General features: G+C 36.8%; 2 protein-coding genes across 3 annotated transcripts in view; one reads left to right on the top strand and one right to left on the bottom strand.

Moving 5' to 3' along the window:
* LOC112051387 (ATP-binding cassette sub-family D member) overlaps window positions 1-18391 on the bottom strand; it is an 89499-nt gene extending 71108 nt beyond the window's left edge. The window contains exons 1-2 of one of the 2 annotated variants that reach the window (XM_024089999.2): window positions 18140-18391; window positions 2671-2696 (exon numbers count right to left, since the gene is read on the bottom strand). The gene's annotated coding sequence lies outside the window, so the exon portion shown is untranslated. The remainder of the gene's footprint in view (window positions 1-2670; window positions 2697-18139) is intronic. The other variant, XM_024090000.2, reaches the window with a different exon arrangement.
* A 1512-nt stretch (window positions 18392-19903) lies between these two features.
* LOC112051399 (guanine nucleotide-binding protein G(I)/G(S)/G(T) subunit beta-1) overlaps window positions 19904-21933 on the top strand; it is a 49870-nt gene continuing 47840 nt past the window's right edge. The window contains exon 1 of the mRNA XM_024090022.2: window positions 19904-20139. The gene's annotated coding sequence lies outside the window, so the exon portion shown is untranslated. The remainder of the gene's footprint in view (window positions 20140-21933) is intronic.

The raw sequence follows: 21933 nt of genomic DNA, 5'->3' as shown, positions 1-21933 counted from the left end.
TCGGGAAACCATGGATTTTTTCGGGATTAAAAGTAATTTTATCCACCAAAATTCAGCCAAATCACTTCAGTAGTAGCGGCGTTAAAGAGTAACAAACATCCAAACATCCATACAAACTTTCGCGTTTATAATATTAGTAGGATTTAAAACTTTGATGTACCTACATAGCGGTAAATGGGAAAATTTATTAAAACTTCAACTAAAACTACTATCTAATACTAACTGCGCAGTATAAAACAAAATCCTCCGCTTGTCTGTCTGTTCGCCATAACATCCAAGACTACTAAATGAATTTTCATAAAGTTTTCACCTATATACAGAGTGTTCCGTAAATATTGGGGCATACTCTACAGGATGATAGCTGACATCAAGGCATACTAAAATAAAACAATATATGTTAGCCGAAATATTACAGTTTTTAAGTTATACTTATAGATTTTTGTACACAATACACAAATTCCTATCTTCAGTGCAGTTTAGTCGTACCATGTGCTGAAAAATAACCTATGCCTATTTTTTTTTCTACCTATCCGCATTGGGCCAGCGTGGTGGACTGAGGCCTAACCCCTCTATTTTGAGAGGAGACTCGTGCTCAACAGTGAGCCGAATATGGGTTGTTAATGATGATGATGATGATGAGGCATTTTCGTAACATAACTTACATTAATACATAAATAATTTAATTAATACTAAGACTGGTTGCCGATTACAAAAACAGATGCAAAAAATAACCAATAAACAGCTACTACACTCATAAATCTCTCGTTTATGTTTTTAGTTTGTAAAAAAATAGTAATCTAAATAAAAGGCTATTATAATTATACTAAGTCTGGAAAACCAGGTTCAGACATGACAGACATGGAAAACTCAACCCACAACATCACTGGTTATTCACGTGAATCTACAATTTTCCTTCCATATTTGTTTTCCCGTAAACTCGATAAAATATGAAAATATTTGCACTTCGAAAACACTTTGTGACTCAAAGAATTCAATTTCAAAGGAAATAACAAGATGAGTACGCAAGTATTCTGTGCCTATACTTACTGTTTGTTTGAAAACATTTTACGCCACTTGTTTGTCTTATTTGTTAACCTACTTCAAAGATAGAGTGGATTTTCTGTTAGCGTTTTGGTTTTAACATCCCTTCAAAATCAAAAAACATTTATTTCAAGTAGGCTTTCTGTTAGCGTTTTGGTTTTCAAAATCAAATCAAAAATCATTTATTTCAAGTAGGCTCAGTTTACAAGCACTTTTGACACGTCAGTTGACTATTTGTAAAGATTCTACCACCGGTTCGGAAGGCAGGTTATCGACGTCATCAACCCATATTCGGCTCACTGCTGAGCTCGAGTCTCCTCTCAGAATGAGAGGGGTTAGGCCAATAGTCCCCCACGCTGGCCCAATGCGGATTGGCAGACTTCACACACGCAGAGAATTAAGATGATTCTCTGGTATGCAGGTTTCCTCACGATGTTTTCCTTCACAGGCAGGTTCTGCTGAGAAGAAACCGTAAACCCTAGGTATACATTTTTGTATACATCTACGAGTATACTAATATTTTAGAGACAGGTTTGTAGAGTTGCAGAGGATAATCTCTGGATCTACAGAACCGATTTGGAAAATTCTTTTACCACTAGAAAGCCACGTTATTTGTGAGTGTCGTAGGATATATTTTATTCCTATATTCTCACGGGAACGAGAACGGTACGGTAGGTAGGACTTACTGAAAGTAAATGGATAGAAGTGTCTTACAAAAATCCTAGTTTTTTAAAATTTAAATATATTCGTGGTATCTGTGGAATTTGTGAAAAACTGTAATTCACGCGAACGAAGTCGCGGGCGACCGCTAGTTATAAGCGAAGTTGCGTCGATGCAATGGTCTGAATTACTGACGTAACTGCTGCGTCACAAATTAACTAAACAACTATTGTAACTTTCACTTTACATGTTAGATACTAGATACTAAGGTTACATAGCAATATGTATTCAACTTCAATTATTAAGAGCCGTGACAGCCCAGTGGATCTGACCTCTGCCTCCGATTTCGGAGGGTGAGGGTTCGAATTCAGTTCGGGGCACGCACTTCCGACTTTTCAGTTGTGTGCATTTTAAGAAATTAAATATCACGTGTCTCAAACGGTGAAGGAAAAGCATCGTGAGGAAACCTGCCTGCCTGAGAATTTTCTTAATTCTCTGCGTGTGTGAAGTCTGCCAATCCGCATTGTGCCAGCGTGGTGGAATATTAAGCCTAACCACTCTCATCCTGAGAGGAGACTCGTGCTCAGCAGTGAACCGAATATGGGTTGATAATGATGATGATCACCACGGCAAACCTGCTTGGCAAAAAGAAGCATGGCGGTTGTATATTTCTAGTCAAGCTCTGAAGAGGTCAATGACCAAGGGTTCATTTACACGAGCAGCAACTGCTACCGACTACTGCAGTCAACGACGTCTCGGCGGCAGTCAACGGCAGTCGACTGCAGTCGCCGACGTCTCGGCGGAAGTCGACGGTAGCAGTTGCCAGCTGCCGTTGGTAATGCTACTCGTGTAAATGAACCCTAAGAAAACTTACCTCTCTTATTAAAGCGTGAGACACACCATATTTTTACCATTCTTATTTTTTTTATGATAAATGAGTCAAAATTCAAAATGTCCAATAACACTTACAGGAGTTGTTTCCAGGCACGTCAATTCTGAAACAATAAATAACAAAAACATACAGAGTGTCCCGTATATACAGGGTGATAGCTGGCATCAAGGCCTAATATAATAACGAAATATTTAAGTTTGCCGAATTTTTTTATTTTGTAAGTAATATTGCTTTTTCTACAAAATATTAAAATACCTTAGTGCAATTTATTTGTACCATGTGTTGGAAAATCACAAATGCGTTACCCTTTTTAAATTTTTCATTTACATTAATACTATCAAAAACTTGTCACAACTACTATTTTCACTCAAAAAAAGTAAAAATCGTTGATTATTATGTTATTCTCTGCGTGTGTAAAGTCTGCCAATCGGCATTGGGCCAGCGTGGTGGATTATTGGCGTAACCCCTCTCATTCTGAGAGGAGACTCGAGCTCAGCAGTGAGCCGTATATGGGTTGATAAAGACGACGAATACCTATATAAAAATCGTTAGAAAATATTAAAATTTGTTTCTGTCTCTTGAATAACAAAAGAATGGGTATGATGACTAGGTTTGAATATATTGATTTTTATGGTACATTCGGGTAAATAAGGTCAATGTTAACTAATTTATACATAAAAAGCAACGATTGTCTGGATATATGAAAAATAAGTCAGATAATGAAATTTCAATATCTATTAAAAATCTTTTATCGTAATTAGACGAAAATTCATACAGTTTTAGCTTCCTTACATTAAATGTGACATTTTTCAATAAATGAAGTATAAACATAAACGCACAAATAACAAAGATATTAGTAATTTTGTTTGAACGCCCATACAAACCTAACGATCAGCGAGCCAACGACGTCACTAATTCGTGCCATTTTGTATGGAGCGTTTTTCAGGGATCCGCGGCAGCGCCGCAAATCTGACCCTTTAAATCCCTGTAGCTCCGAAAGTAATGATCGCAGATACCCTGTTACTTTTACAAAATCGCTCTACTATTAGTATACTTTTAATTTATATACAATTTATAAAAACTGTCATCATCCCTATTAACATTGTTAACATAAGATAATCAGTTGAAGTAACAAAACATACATGGAAAGTGTAATAAAAATATAAGTAGACATTTTTACAATTTTTTAAAATTGTTAAAATTTAGTACATAGTTACATGGCGATGCAGTCTGTCGAAATAAAGTACGAGGTTAGGTGCTACATGTGATCATACAACAATTAACACTTGTTGCAATTTGCATACTTGCAATTTTGTTGTAATTATATTATTGCACTTGTAATTATTGTAGTTTTACAAAATATCATGTTTGTAATCATAAAACATATGCATATGCACAATGTGCATTCTGCCGCGCGGTTTCACCCGCATGGTTACCGAATGAATACGGGGACAAAATATAACCTATTTTTCACGGCCTCCGTAGCGCAGTGGTATGCGCGGTGGATTTACAAAGTAGACCTTGGGTTCGATTCCCGGCTGGGTAGATTGAGATTTTCTTAATTGGTCCAGGTCTGGCTAGTGGGAGGCTTGGACTGTGGCTAGTTACCACCCTACCGGCAAACACATACCGCCAAGCGATTTAGCGTTCCGGTACAATGCCGTGTAGAAACCGAAAGGGAATTTTTATCCTCTTCCTAACAAGTTAGTCCGCTTCCATCGTAGACTGCATCATCACTTACCATCAGGTGAGATTGTAGTAGAGGGCTAACTTGTAAAGAATAAAAAATAGCACTTCCCAGCTACCCAACAACGAAGGATTTTATCAAATCGGTTCACCAGTTTCAGCAATGCAAACACAAACAAACAATAAAATCTTTTCTCTTTATAATATTAGTATAGAAATATAGACTATTGGCAGACTTCACACACTCAGAGAATTAAGAAAATTCTCTGGTATGCAGGTTTCGTCACGATTGAGACATGTGATATTTAATTTCTTAAAATGCACACAACTGAAAAGTTGGAGATGCATGCCCCGGACCGGATTCGAACCCACACCCTCCGGAATCGGAGGCAGAGGTCATATTCACTGGACTATCACGGCTCTCATTTTTTTTTATTATTATTTATATCTTTCTATTAAAACTACAATTTCGAAATCGAAAATCTTTGTGTACACACAAATAACACACAAGACATACGTGTGAGGTAAAAATGAAATTTGGGCGGAATGTGTATATGTGGCAAACTAAGATAATCTACGCAATAAAGCAAAAATGCAAGGTGGTCGTGAATCATAAAACAATTTTACAATTACACTAATTGTCTAGGAATTGGGTTGAATTGTTACTAGTTTTGTAATTTCAAACAGACGTGGATTTGAGAAACATTGTCGCTAATACGTAAACATTTATTTATATATGCCGTCAAAGATTTTATACTATAGATATGTCACTATCGCGTCAAAACTGTGGCGGATAAAAGTGGCAAATTGTCAATAATAATTTAATTTAGTCGCATAATAAACAACTAAAGTTATTTAAACGAATAATATCTAAATATTGTTTACAATGTCGAGTTGTGTGCTTAAGAAGTGTAAAAACTATATATACATAAATATATATGTACAGTATAAGTACCTAAACACAAAAATGATCTGAATTTAGTGCATGTCTGTGCTAATTCAGATAACTTTTTGCGGTGATTTTGAGGGCACGTATACATATCTAATATTACCTAGAAAATCTCTGCATGCTGTGGTGAAATTATTATGATGCCTAAGGTGTTATTGTGTACCTAAATGACATTTCTTCATTTACGTATTCGTATTTGTCTTCTAGCAGACCCGGTCAAGCTTCGCTTGGACTAATGTGCGCTTCTTCCCTACCCTACCCTTACCCCTACTATACCCTACTGCTATCCTGCTTCTACCCTACCCTACCCCTACCCTAACCCTACACCTACCATACCCTACCCCTACCTTACCCTACCTCTACCCCTACCCTATACCTATCTATCGATTTTTAGCTTTTTACCTTGAAACTGCGAAGAGTCCCATATAAAATTTCACCCCATCCTTTAAGGGGTTGGGATTTAAAAAAAAATGCACGGTTTTTTTATTAGTCACATTTAGTCTGCATACCAATTTTTAGCTTTCTACCTTGAAAATTGCGGAATGCTCCATACAAACTTCCACCCCCCATTATAGGGAAGTGGGTCAGAAAGAGACAAAAAGTAACCTATGTCACTCTCCATCCTTTCAACTATCTCCACTTAAAAAATCACGTCACTTCGTCGCTCCGTTTTGCTGTGAAAGACGGACAAACAAAACATACACACACACTACTCATTTATAATATTAGTGTGGATTATTTTATTTTATGGTATTTAAGAAATAATATAATCAATCGTAAAGACTGTCACTCCTAACACAATCTTTACGATTACTTTGACAAGTATTTTTGAGTTGTAAAAAATGATCTACGGATCCCAGACTATATGTATTTAGTTCATTAATACCATTCGCTAGTAAAAACTGTCCACTGTTGGCTGACATAGTTTTAAAAGCGGCGAGTTGTAAGGTTTCGCAAGCCATTGCAAAATTGGATTTACCTAGCTGCACCTAGGTACCCTGTGCCGGTAAGGGCTTAGTGTAAGCTCGTCAAGGGTTTACTCATATACAATGGATAAGACCAGAGATAATTCATCATTAATGGACGCCCGCGACTTCATCCTCGTGAGTTTTTTACAAATCCCATAGGTCCCATTTATTAATTTATTGCACCAAAATCGGTTCAGCAGATTTTTTTGTTACATATATAACTATAATCACTTGAGAAATCACAGTAATTGTGAACTCACAGACGGACATTTCAATGATCAAATGATATCTACTAAAATTACAATTTCGAAATCGAAAATCTTTGTGTACACACAAATAACATACTAGACATACGTATGTGTGAGGTAAAAATGAAATTTGGGCGGAATGTGTAAATGTGGCAAACTAAGATAATTTACGCAATAAAGCAAAAATGCAAGGTGGTCGTTAATTATAAAACAATTTTACAATTACACTAATTGTCTAGCAATTGGGTTGAATTGTTACTAGTTTTGTAACTTCAGACGTGGATTTGAGAAACATTGTCAATTTGTCACAGAGAATCAAGAACAACAACCAATTGGTTATGTTGCTATTTATCAAAAAAAAAAAAACTATCAGTATAACATAATTATACAATTATTTGATTTGTAAAACATTTTGTTCTTGAATTTTTTTAATTTAAATATTTCAAATCCCGAGGAGAATTATCAAGTTTCTGAAGCCAGTCAAGCCCAGTTTGAAAATATTGTATGTAGAAAAGGTAAGGAAAGGTTATCACAACGCACTTATAACTTGTAGCAATATAGGACTGAGCTACGGCCAAAGCCTCTCCTCAGCCATAAGAAAACCTCAATCGGCCCAGCCGAGGATCGAACCAAGGACCTGTGTTGTAAATCCACCGCGCATACCACTGCGCCACGGATGCCGTAATATTTTCCAAGCCAGTCAGTGTGAATGAACCCTTACTTCCGTTGCAGGAATGGCTAAGGCCGCTTGGGTTAAACACGTGCATACCTCTTACTTTAGAATTAGGTTAACTATTCGTTATAGCTTTTTATTAGCGTCGCTTCCCAGTGGTTAGATTTACGAATTGAGGTGCAGGGTTCGTCATAAATACCTATGTCAGCCTATTTTCACAGCCTACTGTAGTCAGGTCTCCCTTTTAATAGAGGGGATATGGAGGTAATACACACCACTCTGCTTTAATACGAATTGGCGGGCTTAGTTTGATATTCGATTTTGTGACAATGATCATTGATCAGGTGTTCATGATAATTACCGGAAGTGATGGTTTAAGTTGTGTGCATTATAAGAAATTAAATATCACGTGTCTCAAAACAGTGAAGGAAAACATCGCGAGGAAACCTGCATACCAGAGAATTTTCTCAATTCTCTGCGTGTGTGAAGTCTGCCAATCCGCATTGGGCCAGCGTGGTGGACTATTGGCCTAACCCCTCTCATTCTGAGATATTCTTTATACTGTAGATATGTTACGTGCCTACAAAATCATCGCAAAAATACACACAACTGAAAAGTTGGAAGTGCATGCCCCGGACCGGATTCGAAGCCACAACCACCGGAATCGGAGGCAGAGGTCATATCCACTGGGCTATCACGGCTCTTAACTACTAACTGACGTAGGTACTTACTAATTATGATTACAGTTTTCCAAGCTGTAGTTTTCTAAGGTCAGTAAAGTAGGTACAGCATAACTTAGCAGAAGAAAGCTAGATGTACCATTAGCGTGCCAACTTAAACAGCTTAGAACACTATGTTATTGAAACTGTGAGAACGCAAACAAGAAAACTGTTCGCAGACCAAAAGCAAACGCGTTTGACACACTGAGGGACTGTTCACACTTATTAAAATACTTTTTGCGATCGACTAGCACCCGCACCGCGGTTTAACCCAAATAGTTCCCGATCCCGTGGGAATGACTTGATAAAATATAGCCTTTGTTCCTCTAAAATATTGTAGCTTTCAATTGGTTAAATAACTATTCAAATCGATGCAGTAGTTTCAGACCCTATTCAATACAAACACACAATCAAATCATTCCTCCTTTTAATATTTGTATAGATACCATTCATTTACACACTTACTTTAAACACTTATTGAAACAGTGAGAAAGCAAACAAGAAAAATGTTCGCACACCAAAAGCAAACGCGTTTGACACACTGAGGGACTTATCACACTTATTCAGATAGTTTCTGCGATTTACACGTATATGTCAAAGGCCCTATAAAACTATTTATTTATAACATTAATTTAACAGTTTCTTATAACACCAATTAACACTGCCCGAGGAACTAAAATTTTAATATCTTTAATTAATATATCACCAGCTTGGCACCGCCTTCAAACTGATCATTAGGCAGAATCCTACTAGTATTATAAACGCGAAAGTTAGTTTGTAGTAAATGTTTGTTCGGATGTTTGTTTGGATGTTTGTTACTCTTTAAGGCCTTAACTACTGAACCGATTTGGCAGAAATTTGGAATGGAAATAGATTTAACTCTGGATTAACTCATAAGCAACTATCACCCTGGAACAATCCATGGTTCCCACGGGATTTGTGAAAAAGTAGTCGCGGGCGTCCGCTAGTATATATTATAATTTTATTTTTCGTTTTTAAGTTTCCTGCGTACATTTGTTTTTTTTAAGTCGATTGTATTTTTTTTAATATTCATCTATGAACAAAAGCTAAACGTCTCTTGTATCGTCGTTATCAACCCATACACGGCTCACTGCTGAGCTCGAGTCTCCTCTCAGAATGAGAGGTTTTAGGCCAATAGTCCACCAGGCTGGCTCAATGCGGATTGGCAGACTTCACACACACGCAGAGAATTAAGAAATTCTCTGGTGTGCAGGTTTTCTCACGATGTTTTTCCTTTACCATTTGAGACACGTGAAAATTATTTTTTTAACATTCACACAACTGAAAAGTTGGAGGTGCATGCCCCGGACCGGATTCGAACCCACACCCTCCAGAATCGGAGGCAGAGGTCATATCCACTAGGCTATCACGGCTCTATACGTATACGGTCCCTTGTATACTCAGAGTAAAAACATAGTCGGTATGTGCTTTTATGTGTTGAGAAACCGTTTGCCTCCTCAATACTCTCGTATCTAACATCTAAACGTGTACTAATATGGGTAATTGCAACATTCGCTTTAACTCTAACCATTTTTAGTCATTTCACAACATGCCTTGTGGATCTAATGGTGAGCTTATAGCTTTAAATACTGTGGTCTGGAGTTCGATAACAGGTCAAACCAACCAAAAAGCTTTGACATTTTCTGTCAAGAAATTTATAAAAAAAAATGCAAATTGCCGGCACGTATAAGCGGTAAATCTTTATGGAAATGTGTCACTAAGAAATCTACTGTATACCGTACCTATTAGGAATATCTACAGCAGATATTAAAATAAAATATTTTTTTTGGTTCTCACGACTGTTGCGAAAGTTTTGTGCTAAAGTGTTAATAATATTAGCTCTTGTTAATAATTTTCGCCGACACTACAATATGTCGCAATCCCTATTAGAGCGAAGTCCTATTAGCGCGTTGCGTTACGTTGCGACGTTGCAGCGGCGACGCTGCGTCAAGTTCCATTTATTTTAAATGGCATGCCACATTAATGCATTGCGTTGACGCAGCGAAGTTTCGACCACGCGACGGTCAACGGAAGTGCGAAGTTTTGACCACGCGGCGGTCAGTGTTGCACTTGTTTCGAGCCATTATTGACTGACTGGGTTCAGTCAATAATGACTCGAAACAAGCCACAACAAGCGTATGTCGTCCTCTTTCGTTGTAACGTTGTACGTCATCGCAACGTAAGTGTGACTTACAATTCGTTGATCCGTTCCGACCTTCGACCAAATACATATGGACTGGTATCGCACCCAAATTCACCAACAAAATTGTCTGTAATTTTTCGAGGGGAACGAAGTAAATTCACATGTCGCAATATTTAAGATCTTTAATAGCGGGATAAAGTCGTAAGGCCGGGCATACAATTCGTCTGAGATTGCGACGACGCAACGCAAGGCACTAATGAGGCAACTCCCTAAGCTGCTCGACGCAGGCGTAGCGAACCGCCATTTGCCTACGTGACCGAGTTTATCTCGTAAATTAATTTCTAAATGGTTAAAATTAACCTTGCAGTTGTTTTAATTACTGTTGTGGGTTAATTGTTGTAACACAACTAAGTGCTTGTTTACGTATCTGATAATGATTTAAAAAGTTCCGCAACTCAAGGATAAGCACAGTGTTGGACGTCATGTGGGTAACAGGGAGCCACTGGATGCATCATCATCATTAACATTCCATATTACTCACTCACTGTTGAGCACGAGTCTCCTCTCAGAATGAGAGAGGTTAAGCTAATAGTCCACCACGCTGGCCCAATTGGCAGACTTCACACACGTAAATAATTAAGTAAATCGTCAGGTATGCAGGTTTTTCAGGTATGTGATATTTAATTTCCTAAAATGCAACTGAAAAGTTGGAGGTGCATGCAACGGACCGACTTCGAACCTACGCGCTCCGAATCGAAAGTGAGAACCCAAAGGATATATGATACTCATAAACTTTTCCGTCTTCCAGTACTTTTCTAAATTTATGTCTTCTATCACTCGGTCTGTTTGTCTTGAATATAGAGTTATTTTGAAATCACCAAACTAAACTAACTAAATAAATGGGACCTTGGAGCAAAACATAGACTACTTTTTGACCCTAAAATTAAAATAGAAAGGGGGTGGAATGGGGTTTGAAAGTCCTTCATTTTCAAAGTTACAGTTAAAAAAAAGGACATAAATCATGAAAAAATACAAAATGAAATGTGAATCAAGAATTTTTGAATTTTGAATTTAAACTTTCTCACGGGAACGGGAATTACGCGGGTGTAACCGCGGGGCGTCGGCTAGTTTTAAGATATATTTTAACTATACTTTTGTACTACACAAACAAATAAAACTTTGTCGCAAATGCAAAATATCTTAATTTCCACGCAAGTTCTCTACATCCCTCGAGGAAGGCGAGCCCCGTTAGTTGGAAATTTCTACTATAACCATTAGTTAGAGAGTAAAGAAATTATATACAAGTATGTAGTCTAAGAGACAGTGACAATTAGACATTCGGCATTTTATAAACGCTGATTAATAGGGATGATGACAGTTTTTTTAATTGTTTATAAATTAGGAGTATACTAATAGTAAAGAGTATACTAATAGTAGATTTGCGGCGCTGCCGCGGATCCCTGAAAAACGCTCCATACAAAATGGCACGAATTAATGACGTCGTTGGCTCGCTGATCGTTAGGTTTGTATGGGCGTTCAAACAAAATTACTAATATCTTTGTTATTTGTGCGATTATGTTTATAGTTCATATATTAAAAAATGTCACATTTATTGTAAGGAAGCTAACTAAAACTGTATGAATTTTCATCTAATTACGATAAACGATTTTTAATAGATTTTGAAATTTTTTATGTAGTTTATATACAATGCCCAACCCAGTCGATGCCATAAGCGTGAACTTTCAACAAGCTTTCAGCTATTATAAAATAAAGTAGATCAGACAGTCGCAGGCTCTTGGTCTATTATAACCGGTTGGTCTATAAAACAACCACCATTAGCACGGTGCCGAGTGGTGGGCAAGCAATTACAGACAAGGTCGGGGTAACGGCTTCTATACCCGCTCCCGATACTTACTTTCTACTTGCATACTGTTACCTGGTTAATTAACACGTTCGCTGCTGTACGAGGTTAATTGACCTCGTACGTCTAGCGTCTTCAAGAGTTACGAGGTTGATAGACCTCGTACCACACCACATAAAGTTCTAGTATGAGGTCAAAAAACCTCGTACCTACCTCACAGAAAAATCAGTGCCGCAGCGAACGTTTTAAAGAGATAGATAAAATGTAATCTTGCACATAATTATCTTAACAAAAATTGAGACAATCTAAGCTAATTTTATAAAGGTAAGTAAGTAAATCTTTCTAGTTTTAACAGACTGAGTTATCTCACTGACAATTTTATCTTTTTACTAGCTGACACCGCGCGGTTTCACCCGCTTAGTTCCCGTTCCTGTACGAATACGGGGATAATACTTATTTAGTTTATAGCCTTCCTCGATAAACGGGCTATCTAACACTAAAAGAATTTTTCAAATCGGACCAGTAGTTCCTGAGATTAGCGCGTTCTATCAAACAAACAAACCCAAGCTTTATATTATTAGTACAGATTTAACAACGAAAATAGTATGCAATTTTCGATTTTCAATTACGTTGCATAAGTGGTTATGGTTGGTATAGTGTTCCTTGTAATTTAATTATCTATCCTCCTTTCATGAATGAAGTAAAATAAAAGAGGACGTTGGGGTCCCAAGGTGCTGGAATGGCGAACCCCCCCCCCCTCCACTATGCGGACCGAGGATATCAAGCAGGTTACAGGGAGCCTCTGGATGCTGGCGGATCGAGACCGTTATGTTTAGAAGTTCATGCAAGAGGCCTATGTCCAGCAGTGGACGTCCATCGGCTGATAATGCTGATTATGATGACGATGGATGAAATAAGGTCACGGGTCAATCGATTATCGACTATCGATAATTTTATCGGCCATCTGCGATGCGTGTGGTAGAAATATGTCACCCTTACTTTAGAGTTGAATATTATTTATTCCTTTTGTCACAGAACAAAACAAGACTGCTAGTACATGCGCGGACACGCTTGCGTTGTTCCGCACACCCGGGTGTACGCGGGCCACGCTCCCTTGCTACTTCTATTGCTAAAAGTGTTAGCTTTTAGCGTTGTCTGTTCTGTGGTGTGAGTTGCCTACAACGTCAACCCTACATATTGTGTTATGCCAATAAATTTTTAACATTATTCGAACTTGGGACATCCAACATAATGATGATTACGTGACACGTGGCCAGCATGAGAGCTCACGAGATCATTATGAGATCGATTCGATCTCATTAAAATCAAATTGAGGCTAATAGGGTCGAAACATCAATCGGTTCAAAACTAGTTTCGACACAGTTTAGTTAATTCAATTTTGATGGTTAACAAATTCCCACCGATCATTTCCATGAGGGAAAAACATTCGGAAAATTGACATTATTATCTTAATAGGTGAAAACGCTGCCTGCCTAGGACAGAAAACTATATCCCAATAAAAACATTTTCATTTAAAGTAAAGCTAAATCTTCACTACATACTATATAACAAGTCGCTTTCTCTGTTCCCTATATCCCTATATATATGCTTAAATCTTTAAAACTACGCAACAAATTTTGATGCGGCTTTTTTTAATAAATAGAGTGGTTGAAGTGGAAGGTTTATATGTATAACTAGCGACCTGCCCCGGCTTCGCACGGGTGCAATGCTGATACTAAATACACTACAGAAAAACTGTGAACGTTGTATATAAAAATTCTATAACGAACATACAGACAGACAGACAAAAATTTTACTGATTGCATTGTTGGCATCAGTATCAATCACTAATCACCCCCTGATAATTATTTTGGAAATATATTTCATGAATTGAATTGAAGAAATTGAATTCATGAATGAGCAGAATTTACCTCCCAACAGATTTATTATAAGTATAGATAGATAAATTAATTTGCAACTTCGCCCACATGGTGCCCTTCTATAAAGAACTAGCTGACGCCGCGCGGTTTTACCCGCGTGGTTCCCGTTCCCGTAGAAATATGGGGATAATATATAGCCTATAGCCTTCCTCGATAAATAGGCTATCTAACACAGAAAGAATTTTTCAAATCGGACCAGTAGTTCCTGAGATTAGCGCGTTCAATCAAACAAACAAACAAACAAACAAACTCTTCAGCTTTATAATATTAGTATAGATATGTAAAATCGCGAAGTTACAATAATAAAACATACGATTAATCCCGTAGGTACAATATAATGTCGTTGGATTAATCCACACTTAAATTATAGAGAATTGCAATTCAGAATAGCTTCCCATAATATGAATAGTTAGTTTTTTGTGCCTTCCATTATTAGTGGAATCGTAATTCATGTTGTTTCGGAGATGTTCCCACGTTGATAGTCACACATATTATATAACAATGAGTAAATCGGTAGAACAACAAAAAAAGCAAAGTATTTCCTGCCAACTTGACTCATCGGGACTTAAGCCTTTGTTCACTTATGCTCATGTCCTTATTGTCAACGAGCCGACGCCCGTGGTTTCACTCGCGTAGTTCCCGTTCCCGTGGGTATACGGGGATAAAATATAGCCTATGACACTCACAAATAACGTGACTTTCTAGTGGTAAAAGAATTTTCAAAATCAGTAGATCTTGAGATGAACAACCAATATCACAAACTTTACCTCTTTATAATATTAGTATAGAAGTATAGCTTATAGTCTGGCAAGTTCATTCATGACACACCCTTGATATGCAGGCGACGAGGGGAAAGACTGCGCGGGTGTGAAATCGTGCGTGCGGGGAAGTGAGGTGCGTCGTGGGTTTTTCATTCATCGCTACACGCCCCCCGGCCCGCTCACGCATCGGGCGTGTTACGAACGAAGTTGCCAAGCTATAGTACTATATACTTACCTTCTATTAGATACTACCTAAGCCCGTACTGGATCAGCGTGGTGGATATACGCTCTATATCCTCTCTCCTATCTATACATATAGGCCTTGCCCTGTACAGTTCGTTTCATGTACGAGTAGGATGGTGCGGGTGACGGTTTCACTTTTGAAAGTGTGCCGCGATTCACGTTAATATTACGTATTACAACTTTCATACAGGTGACTGTCACTGTACCCATGCTATCGGAAAAACACTTTAGTGGGCTAAAATAAGCTAATAATACCTCAACCATGCCAAAACGTAAAACACAACAACGAAATTCACAGGGACAGATTGTAGGCTGGAATACGATATAGGCTATATTTTTAACCTGATAATCCACAGGACTGAACAAGATATAGGCGGGTGAGTTCATCATCATATCAGCCGACGGACGTCCACTGCAGGACATAGGCCTTTTGTAAGGAGTTCCAAACATCACGATACTGAGCCACATGCATCCAACGAAACCCTGCAACTCGCTTGATGTCGTCAGTTCATCTGATGGGGGGTCAACCAACACTACGCTACGGGGTCGCCATTCCAGCACCAGTAGGCAAAGTTAGTTTGCCTCAAAACAAATGGCAAGCAAAAAGGTTCGCCGCCCCTGCCCTTTAAGAAAGATGACCTACAGGTAGGTATGCAAGTCATGACATTTATGGCTAATAGGTCGAGGTCATTGATGGTAAAGCTATTCGCGCGTTTAAAGTTAGAATGTTTACTGAGTTTAGTCTAACCTAGGGTTGCCAACATGTTTTGAGGGAAAATATAGTATTATACGGAGTAAATGAAAAAAAATACGTTTATTTTCATAAAAACTACCTATTTTTGTTTGGATTTGTTGCATTCATCTAGTTCATTGGCTAAAATAAGAGTGTTTATAAGCTTATTCACATGCAATTTTTAAATTATTGAAAATCACAGGTCGTTTCTTATTGTTTGCTTAAAGAACTAAACTCTGTAATACGCTATTGCATCTGTCGAAAACTAATGTTTGTAAATTTAAAAAATGAAAGATTTGTTATGTTAGATGCCAGTGTTGACATATAGTATTTTTGGGCACTATACATTTCTTCAATAGTATAAAGTACGCAGACCCAAAATATAGTACAATACTACATATTATAGTACGGTTGGCAGCCCTAGTCTAACCGCAGTTAGTGCAGTGAAGGGACCGTGAAGGCCGATTGTGGATTCTGAAATTGTACTTGCTTTTGCAATGATCTTTTCTTGAAGATGCTTTGAGAGTCATCATTATCAGCTTCGGCCTACAATTGGCCCAGGCCTCCCTTCTTATAGGAGTGGATTTACAGCTTATATCCACCATGCTGCGCCAAAGCGATTTGGCGAGTTTGGACGATAATTGGTTGGTCTTTGAATCTTACCTTAAGGCCAGATCTACCACTAAGTGTAGCACATTTGGTACCACACACATCATTTTTTGATTTTATTTAACATCTTTTTATTTTAATTACTTTTTTTGGTGTCTTTTGTGTGTTTGTGTGTATCAAATAAACCAAAGTGACGGGGAAAAGACTGCGCGGGTCAGTCGTGGGTTTTTCATTCATCGCTACACCCTCCCCCCCTCTCCCGTCTCAGCGCGGAACCATCGGGAGTGTTACGACCGAAGTTGCCAAGCTATAGTAGGGTCGTAGTTACCCACTTCGCCCACACCTTGCTACAGCACTGTCCTACCCTACACCAAAGTCACAAGTTTACCGGAAACAACTGTTTGGGCTTGCTTTTTCCTTTGCCACATGATGGACCCAACGCCCTCAAGGTGAATTTATTAAATGCTAAGATATTTATATGTTAAATTATTATCTCCTACACATCCCAATTGATAAAAAACATGACTAAGTTAACTGTTAAAATAACAAAGGAACTCTTTGTCAATTGAAAATGACTCATAATGTTAAGTACTCAAGGTTGATGATAATATATTTACAAACTTTATAGTTAATAGCATAGTGGTTGAGGAGCTGGAATTGACGCCAAGGTCTTGGATTCAATTACCATCTACCACCATAACATAACAAGTTATTTTTCATACAGTGTTTCATGGAAACACTCATAAATTCCTCACACATGGTTCATCATTTTCAACCCATATTCGGCTCACTGCTGAGCCAAAGTCTCCTCTCAGAATGAGAGGGGTTAGGCTAATAGTCCACCACGCTGGCCCAATGTGGACTGGCAGACTTCACACACGCAGAGAATTTAGAAAATTCTCAGGTATGCAGATTTCCTCATGATATTTTTCTTCACCATTTGTGACACATGATATTTAATTGCACACAACTGAAATTTTGGAGGTGCATGCTCCACTCCACTCCCTCCGGAAATTATTCAGATTCTTAAATTTTTTCCGTCTTGAATCAGTTTTTCAATGCTGAAGCTACTGTAATTAAGATTTTAATAATCTGATTTTTTTTAAACATTATGGATTAAATTACCAATGTACTGTGATACTACTTTTATAAATAAACTTTTATTTGTTTTGTGGAAGAGTATAATAATTATTTTTCTTTCATTAAAAAGATCTGATTAAAAAAAAATGTACAACTGAAGTGTACCATCATTTTAAAAATTTGTACACTTATTAAGAGTACAAATTGATATTGTTTCAAAGAAGTGTGATTTCTTATAAACATATGATTTTTAGATACAGTAATTTGTCATGGCAAGGCAGTGTGTTTGTCAAAAACCATAACCATATGTCTAAGAGGAACTACCTCATGGTTAACCTATGAGGATTCAGATCACGAGAGCCTAGCTTACAGGTAACAGAATTTAGTTTCTTGTAGACTTTTCTCAGAAATTGCTGTTGTTGCTGCAATTGTAGAGTTTTATAGCTCAGATTTAACTTTCCAAAACTTCTATTTAAAGCGAAATTTGAAATAAACTTGAATTACATTTGTTATTACATGTGTAAATAATTAAGTTACAAGCTTTAGTAATAACCATTAATTTGATTAATTTATGTAGCATTAAATCACTTGAAAAGTGATTCACTTATGATGTTACATCGCAAATGCTTAAAACCAAGTCAATTTAGATGAAATTTCTTCAGGAGTTAATAGAAGAAATGTTTAGAAGAACATAAATTAGAAATGAATGTTCTTTTATAGACAACAGACATTTAAATAAATCATGGTCAATTACTAATGACTCCATGGCATTGTATAGTCGAAGAATTGCTTAATATTTTCACAACGACTAAGGAAAAACTAGACATCTATTAAGATTCTAATTGGATCAAATTGAATGCTTGTAAGCACAATACACAATTTATTAGAGAATTTATACAAAGGAATACTCACCGGCTGAACTCCAGTAATGCGCAAAAATACTATTAAACTGTTTCGATGAAAAAAACGTCTTCAATATCCTATTTTGATAAGGATTTTGAGAGTAACACTAATGCAAATATTTACAATAGCCGCAAACAAAAACGCTGATATTTTATGCGTCGCCCGTTTAACGTTATTGTTGTTATAGCGCGCAAAGATGTAAAATCCACCTTTCTTCACGAAAACAACAAAGAAAACTGGTCGTAATCACAGGCAAAATCGTAAACACTAAAACAGAAAAGAAAACTGAAGGGAGAACTGTCAGTGTCATAAGCTGTTTTGTCACTGTCAACGTCAAGTCTAAAACTTTTTTTAATTAAATATAGCTGTGGCTTCTAGTAGATTAGTAACTTTAAGGTTATTATTTTAAACTGTTAGAGGTTCATGCTATGATCCTGCACTTAACTAAGGCTTTATTATTTTTATTATTTCTATTAACATATAGCTTCATCTGGCTGCGAACATACATCATGCTGCAAGGCATTGTAAAACACCGGGATTACCAAGCCAATAGAAAAATAGTTGTGTTAACGTACCAATGACAAGCTTAGAATATTATCGATTGCAATTTTTTTACCAATCAGAAATTGGGTATTTTAAAAATTGCCATGCAAGAAATTTCCATTTTTTTTTGTTAATATTCGAACTTCGCTTCGCTATCTTGCTTTTTTAAATGGATTACTGATTAGCACTATGATCATATTTTATGTTTTACTAGCACTAGCAGACGCCTCTCGTTTTCTCCCACGTAATTCCGTTCCCGTGTGAATACGGGGATAAAAAATATCATAAGACACTAATAAGTAACGTGGTTTTCTATTGGTAAAAGAATTTTACCTCACAGACTATACCTTTATTTATTATAATAATTATATTATATATAATATTAGCTCAGCCTGCTTAGCCATGGTTCAACGGGCTCAACCACACCTTACCAAGTACAAAGATCCATCAAAGAGGATTTTGCATAATAAATAATGCAAGGAGGGTTACTAAAGCACGTGTACTTCTCAAACCTGTGAATAAAAAAAATCCTTATTATAACACAAATAATTTAAATAATCATAAACCATGGCTGTGGTCACGTGCGAATCTTTATAATCACTTACAGTCTGAAAACCATAGAATACCTGAAAACCCTATAGGGAAGTAGAAGTAGTATAGAAGTTAAAATTAATGGAATTAGATTAGATGACCAAGTGCCCATTTCCTTTAGCATTACTTATATTTAATTTTGAAATGACCTTTATTTAACTCATATAATCACTTATAATAATGGTACTTTATTATACTACTGTTAACTACTTTACTCCATCGATCTACTTTGTTTGTACCTATTATATTTTTTGTAGTCAACATTTCAGTGAAAATATTTCGTTATAGCAAGAAAATATTTAATTGAATCATTTAATTGTAATGATTGATTAAAATTTTAATTATTGGAATAAAACAAGAAGATTTTCATAAAATATTTTTTGTTTATGAAATATATTTAAATATTCCGCCGTAAGCTTTTCACGCCCAGTTTGACGTCACGCAACGGGGGTCTCATTTCAGCCTTACCGCACCCTATTCTATTTTATTCGAAACGACGTATGTATGCCTAACAATTTCTAAGTATGCTCTATGTCCATGACAGAGAGTATAGTTTTACATAACAGCAAATTTAGTTCCTTATTTTTTCATCAGAGAGCGCGGCCGGAGCTGTCCACAGTAGCGCAGAATCTACCAATCGCGAAGACGGGACTTTGACGCAATTTGCAAATGGCCGTGAAAAGGATTGAGCTCGAGGGTGTATGAAATACTAAATGGTGGAACGATCCGTGTTAAAAACTTGTGAATAATCTAGTTCAGTGTAGTGTTGTCAGAAAGATACAAAATGTGCCAAAAGGATAAGATCCAGTCTTAATGGTGGTTTAGGAAGCGCCTGAAAACCACAGAATCAATCGACGAGTTTTGCTGATTGTGGGGTAAAGTCCTTATTCTTTTCACTATCGTTAGTAGAATGTAGTTTTCCAATGCTCAATTTGACTGTAGTTTTGCTTAAAATAATGTATTTTTTGCATATGGGTGTGACACAGTTGAATATGGCACTTGTTCGAAATGGTCGCCGGTCGAATGTGTGGTAGATACACCCTACGATTGGATTTATTGTTTCTAGGATGAACTAATCAATTGAGCAGTTACGAAATACGCTATAGTGTAGTATCGGCAAGGGGCCTACTTTGCCGAAGGATATCCTGAATTTGTCAAAATGAGGCAGTGACTTGTTGAAAATCGGGTTTTACGTTCGGGAAATTGCACGGCCCCTACGGTGAGACATCGATTCATGCGTTGCCTTATCAATATATTATTGTCCCCCATGTTTTTGGGCGTTATTTGGTTGCTGTAAGGATTTTTTCAGTGAGATATTCGTTTTAATACATCAATACGCATGCAAATTTACTTTTTATGTATATTTTATTGCTATTACATTTCCTCGTTTACTTGTGTGGTGAATATTTCGTATCTAAATGTCTATGAACACATCTGCATGTGAATACTTGAAAGCATTATTTTCCTCGTAATATTGCAATATTGTTTATTGGATTTTGTTATTTCTCTAATAATACGCTCTGCGTTTATACTCACGTAATTCCCGTACCCGAAGGAATACCGGGATAAGATATACCCCTGTTACTTGCTGATAATGTACCTTTTTATTTGTTAAAAATGGTTAAAATCAGTCCAGTAGTTTCAGAGCCTATTCACTACAAATAAACAAACAAATCTTTATTATTTCCTCTTTTTAATGTTAGTATGTATAGAAGAGTATGAATTTTCATAAGTAGGTATATCACATATTTGCAAAATTCACATAGTGTTAAGTCATGATAGAATAAAAAATGACTGTCCCACATTTTCTTACAAGAAAACTAAATTTCATACAATTTATGTTTCATACTTGTAATTTTTTGTAGATTTATATCAACTAATTTAGCCTCACAGTTATACCAAACTTTGTTTTGCCTTACAAATTTTGGAGTGGGTCACCCTTATTTTAAGGTATGAATAATAGATGTTGGCTGATTCTCAGATCTACCCAACACTTTCACACAAAATTTCTTAAATACAAAGGCTGCCTTATGTAGTGACATAGTGGAACATAATGACCATGGTGACACACTAAATAGACCCTTTTCCTAACAATAAAGATGTTTCGGAGGAGTTTGTTAACCAAGAAGCTTATGTGAACTAACAATATAAAATCTATCAAGTATCACTGTGCCTATTGTCATCCATATCTGTTCAGTCATTCTAGATTTTTGGTTTTAAAAAATAATAACTAAAAATAGCCTTTATTCACTGACTGCTTATTGCACATATTATACTTAATACTACTTAATTTATATCAGGTTGTCCTTCGACAGTCCTCCCCCAGACTTTCCCCACTCGGCTTGGACTCTTTTTCCTTACACCATCCTTTCGCCTTTCCTTACCATCCTTTTAGCAGGTTTTCTTCCCATCTTTTAAATGGTTGTCCTTGCATCCTTGTCCCATCTCTGGGAATTACCACTTACCATTAAATGACCTCTTTAAAACAATTCTCTTATAAGGATGTGAACACATGTCCTATTCTGAGACACTTTAGCTTTTACCTTTTTAAAGATGTCTGTTACAGTGGGGCCTTTTGGATTTTCTTTATACTCTTTATCGCTATTAAAAAATAAGGGTTAACAGTAGAAGGATCATAATTTAGGGTTATTATTTTATAATGTTTCATG

The sequence above is a fragment of the Bicyclus anynana genome, chromosome 25 (genome assembly GCF_947172395.1).
Source record: "Bicyclus anynana chromosome 25, ilBicAnyn1.1, whole genome shotgun sequence".
Taxonomy (NCBI): domain Eukaryota; kingdom Metazoa; phylum Arthropoda; class Insecta; order Lepidoptera; family Nymphalidae; genus Bicyclus; species Bicyclus anynana.
This window is presented reverse-complemented; position numbering and strand designations above follow the sequence as displayed.